We start from the raw sequence: 6,000 nt of genomic DNA on the forward strand, positions 1-6,000 counted from the left end.
TAGCCTGGGCAGTGAGACCCTGTCTCAAAAAAAGACAAGCCGGGTGCGGTGGCTCACACCTGTAATCCCAGCACTTTTGGAGGCTGAGGCGGGTGGATCACCTGAGGTCAGGAGTTCAAGACCAGCCTGACTAATATGGTGAAACCCCATCTCTACTAAAAATACAAAAATTAGCCAGGTGTAGTGGTGCGCACCGGTAGTCCCAACTACTCAGGAGGCTAAGGCAGGAGAATCACTTGAACCCAGGAGGTGAAGGTTGCAGTGAGCTAAGATTGAGCCACTGCACTCCAGCCTGGGCAACAGAGTGAGACTCCGTCTCCAAAAAAAAAAAAAAGACAAAACAAAACCACCAAGCTGGGTGCTGTGGCTTGCACCTGTAATCTCAGATACTAAGGAGGCTGAGGCAGTAGAATCACTTGAAGCCAGGAGTTCAAGACAAGCCTGGGCAACATTGTGAGACCCCCATCTCTAAAACAAAAAAGAAAAATACCACCAAGAAGGGATGTTACCTGTCTGCTCACAAAACCAGGTACTGATTCAACCTTTATTTCAAGAGTTCTGTGGGAATAGTGTATATGCACCAGAAGCCCTCCATAATATAGTGGCACATGATTAAAGAGTGAAAGTGGAAAGTTATAACATTAATAAAACATAAGCTAATCTTCATTAACCTCCCAAGAGGGCAACAGGAGAGGTACAGGCGGGTACCAACTGTCTGTTAGGGCAAAACCCTAAAATGCCTGATTGACTACAACTGCATGGACAGATAGACCTTCCATTTTCACAGAGGCCCTGTCAGCTGGTGCAAAAGAAGCACCTGGCCCTTTTAGCTTCATCTCAAATGACCATGGCAAGGGCAACACGCTAGAGCTTAGAAGCCTGGCGGGCTAGGCAGCGAGTGTGACAGCAACAAAGAACAGGCTTCTGAAGGACTGGTCCCAGGTGTTCCAGAAGCAGAGAAAGGACTTCCCATTGTCCCCTCCCCTGAAGGTCCACACAGCCCACCTCTGGCTGACCTTACATTCAAGTAGATACGGAATCTTATCCCAGGACTAAAATGACAGCGTTTCTTCTGTCCACCTTGTACAAACAGAATACTCAACCAGAGACAAATCACTCAGTTCCCAAAACACCTGAAGATTTTTTAAAAATTGTTAAACATCAGAGCTCTTTATTAGAAGCAATCTGTGGGTGATAATAAATCTGCTTTTAGAGCTTTATTTAGTTAGATTTTTTTAATGTGCTAAATAATAGAAGGTACTGCCAGCACCATCTCTGACCAGTCTGCAAACTTAGAGCATTCAGCCTCTGCTTGCAAACTGAAAAGTTAGTTTCCTAGACAGCACCTGTGGTCTGAACTTCAGTACTTCTCCAAGGAAAATCTTACCAGGAAAACTGCCTCAGAATCTGTCTATTAACAGAGCTAATAACCAAGCTCTTTAAAGGTAATAGTAGGTTTATATTGAGTTTTATATTTTCCATGTTCCGAGGTGGCCATTTTCATTGCATATGTCATCCCACTAATGTGGCTACACATATTTGTTTGCTGATGCCTGACAGTTCAGGTCAGTCAAATTGCCTGCCCCTCTCAGGCGGTGTGCTCTCCACCCCCAGAGATGTGGGATTTAACAGAGAGACACTAGATGGACATTGTTTGAAATTTTAGATTTTTTTTTTGAGACAGAGTCTCGCTCTGTCGCCCAGGCTAGAGTGCAGTGGCGTGATCTCGGCTCACTGCAAGCTCTGCCTCCTGGGTTCAGGCCATTCTCCTATCCCAGCCTCCCGAGTAGCTGGGACTACAGGTGCCCGCCACCATGCCCAGCTAATTTTTCCTATTTTTAGAAGAGATGGGGTTTCACCATGTTAGCCAGGATGGTCTCCCATCTCCTGACCTCGTGATCCGCCTGCCTCGACCTCCCAAAGTGCTGGGATTACAGGCGTGAGCCTCTGTGCCTGGCCTTGAAGTTTTAGATTTTTAATTAAATTTTATGTTGATTTAGGATCATAATTCCCATTTATTAATATTGTTATATTCTGATTCTTTATATCTAGTATATTAGCCTTGTGTCACCCAAGCATGTGATCAATATAACCCTTCATCCAAGTCATGAATAAAAATCTTTTAACTGTGATGGAATATAAGATGAGCATTGAATATATTGTAGACCTGTTTACTGTCATAATAAGATATCAATAATAAAGTGAAGACTGAATAAAAAATCATTGAATATTATGCATTTTTTATTCTATTGTTGTTACAAATGTGTTTGAACATAAACATAGAAAAAGGCCTGCAAGGAGATGCACCCCCACAAAAAATCGTATCAGTATATATCTCTTAGTGGTCAGGCTACCAGTAATTATTTGCTTTCTTTTTAATTCCTGTACCTATCTTCTTTTTTTGTTGCTCTGTTGCCCAGGTTGGAGTGCAGTGGTGTGATCTCGGCTCACTGCAACCTGCACCTCCCGGGTTCAAGTGATTTTCATGCCTCAGCCTCCCGAGTAGCTGGGACATGCACCACCATTCCCGGCTAATTTTTTGTATTTTTAGTATACATAGGTTTTGCCATGTTGGCCAGGCTGGTCTCAAACTCCCAGCCTCAAGTGATCTGCCTGCCTCGGCCTCCCAAAGTGCTATGATTACAGGTGTGAGCCACCATGCCTGGCTCCTGTACCTATCTTCTAAAAAATAATATAATTGATATGCAGTTGTTTCATAAACAGAGAACATGAAAAAGGATTCTATATTTTAAAAAATTCAAAAGAAAAAATATCAAAGAGAGTCCTGTGGTTTTTAAAGGCCTTCCAGGTCTGAAAGACTGGTTTCAGACTGCCATGTTGCACAGAATTACCAGAAAAGATTTTTAAAAACATCTCCCCTGGGAGAGTCACCAGGTGATACTGATGTTGTCGGTCCCTAGCCAGCTAAAGGACAGAGCCACCTAATTTAGCTATTGACACATCTAACTCTTCTGCCTCTTACTAAATGTGGGACCTCAGGTTACTTGAATTTAAGAAAAAAAAATTTGTTTCTCTTGAGCGACAACATGTAATATTAACACCAATCCTGAAGGATGGTAGCAAGGCTTAAATGGAGTAATGCCTAATCCAGTGCTGGCACACAGTAAAGCCTAGTAAATGATATGTTGGTCTCCATAGCATCTAGCCCATGGTTCTCAACCGTATCCATAGGTCATTCCATGCCACAGGTCTTCCTTCTCCCTTTGCAGCATATTCTAGACCAAGAGGAAGTAAAGTAAGCAGTGGCTTAGTATGGATGTTACCGTTGCTGCCAATTTGTGGAAATCATTGTTTCAAATGCTCTCCATATAAAGTGATAACCCCCTGATAAATGACTTATGTTTTCACCCTTTTAAAAAAAACCCTTTGCTTCTTTTTTTGTGGCTTTCCCATTGTGGTGGAAATCCCCCTTAGAATTCAGGTAAGCCCAGAAGTTCATTCAAGAAACATTTGCAGTTGTGCCTGAAGCAGGCTGCTAGGTATTGATATGGTCTTCATTCCCCAAAGAACTTGAAGCCAAGTGGAAAAGACAAATCAGTAAAATAGAAGTTTCCACATCATAACATTTTAGAGGAATTTTTGTTGTTCTGAATATCTCACTTGCTGGGAGAGAGTAAAAGAGTAAACTTAATTTTTAAAATTCCTTTTTCAAATACAGCAGGATATTTAAAAAGCAATTCTTATGGGGGAGTTACCAATTTTGTATAGAACATGGTTCAAACCACTTCAGAAAGGCTGAGATCAAAGAGACTTAATCTTGAAGAGGTCACAGAACCTGGAGGCATTGTCTGGGAGGCATTGTTCTTGGGGTAGCAAGCTTGGCAGCTCCTCAGCGGGGATCGGCTAAGCTGATACACACCCCTGCTCCTCCCATCCCTTCTCCATGTGTGCTGTACCTCTTCCGCTCTTATGGCCCCAGAGTTCAGTGGCAGTGTGAGCAATGGAAAATTCCTTTGACCCCAGAACTGAGCTGTGAAGGTCATGCCAAGGGATGCATCTTTTCAAAATAGAACCAATGGATCTCAGCTCAGCTTCACTTTCTTTCTCTAAAGTCCAAGATACATTCAGTAGCCCCATAATCTCCTCTGTCTTGAAGGGCTGCAGGGAGAATGGTTAGAATAGTCATTCTCCATGCGGAAGACTGGCCATCTGCTAAACTTGTAGACATCAAGATAATATCCTTTTATCTATCCCCTTAATCTTACCCTCCCTTTACAAAATTATCCTAAACATATTATTTCATCCAAGGTATTTCTAATGATTTTGTTTCTGTGGGAATAGTGTATATACATGAGGAACCCTATGTATTATAGTTTCAGGTGATTGAAGAGTGAAAATAGAAAGTTGTAAAGTGCACATAAGTTATAGTTTCAGGTTTGTCATGAATTATTTTAATTTAAAATGTGATCTGTAGTTATCTATGCAATATGATCATTTGTAACTCATGCGATTGTAACTCACGTGACAATGACTAAGGCAAAGATAAAATTTTTGTAGCAGGAGCAGTTAACTATGCAATTTTGAAACTTGTATTAGATTTTACTATTTTATTATTATTGTAATGTATTAGATTTTACTATTTTATTATTATTTCAGTTCTGATGCCCTTTTGGTTTATGGTTTGTGACCATTAGATGGCACTGTGCATCTCAAATATGGAAAGCACTTGGAATTCAAATGCTAGGCTATGCAGAAGAAAGTAACATGCATTAGTTAATATTTTCATGTTATGGTTTAAATCCGGGTAGAAACATTTTATTTTTCATAAAAAATTTGCCAATGTTATAGTTTATTATAACATAAGGAGAAATCTGGAATGTAATTCCACAGTCTCATATGAAACTTACCTTGCATACAGAAACTGTTCCTTTCTATATGACACAAGAATAATCCCTTTCAAACTTAGACTTGGGCCTGGGGCTCCTGAGTCAAATGAGAGAATACAACTCCTTCACCTCCACTTCAGATCATTGTGCTGCTGATTTTCTAAGAATGTTGGTGAACTGGTATATTTGCTGCAGTGGTCTCCAACCTTTTTGGCACAATTTTTTCATGGAAGGGGAGGGGATGATTTCAGGATGAAACTGTTCTACCTCAGATAATCAGAGATTAGATTCTCTTAAGGAATGTGCAACCTAGATCCCTTGAACGCGCAGTTCAGGATAGGGTTTGTGCTCCTGTGAGAATGTAGTGCTGCCACTGATCTGACGGGAAGTGGAGTTCAGGGGGTAATGCTCGCTTGCCCGCCGTTCACCTCCTGCTGTGTGGCTGGGTTCCTAACAGGCCTTGGGACTGTTACCCATTCGTGGCCTGGGGGTTGGGGACCCCTGGTCTAGTGTGTTCTCTCATTTGTAGGTCCTTATCACCAGAAGCATGTGCTTACAAATAGGACGCAAATTCATTTACAAATTACAAATCATCTGAGGTGCTAGTCTGAACTCTAGAAAAGAATACAATTAATTGGCTTTCAATCCCAGAAGCTAGCTGTATTACTCTCATCTTTAATCAGCTAATGGAAGATGATGTTACTGACATTTCATCCCCAGACTTCGTCCCCTACATAGCACAGTCCTTGATACACCAACAATTTCTTTGTTGCCCTTAATCTCCAGCCTTCTCTCTTGCTGTACACTCCCTTCACTCCAGAGCTCTGCCTGAGGCCTTCTACAACTCCCCTGGAGCAGTCTCACTTGTGCCCAGGACTCCAGTTCCTTGATGGTATTAATGTTTCCCAGTCTGTATCTTCAGTCCATGTAGCCACTTCTTCCACTTGGATGTCTTCAGGCACTTCTAAACTTAACTCATCCAAAATAGTACTCACTATGCCCAACTGCAAACTTAGTGTTTCCTCTCTCAGGGAATGCCACCATCATCAGTGACATGCCCCATGCAGAGATCTGAGAGTCAGGATTAACCTTCTCTTGCTCTCATCCCTCAACTTACCCAGGGATGAGGGGAGGAGCCAGGATTTGGAACCAG

Source organism: Macaca mulatta, chromosome 7 (genome assembly GCF_049350105.2).
Source record: "Macaca mulatta isolate MMU2019108-1 chromosome 7, T2T-MMU8v2.0, whole genome shotgun sequence".
Taxonomy (NCBI): Eukaryota; Metazoa; Chordata; class Mammalia; order Primates; family Cercopithecidae; genus Macaca; species Macaca mulatta.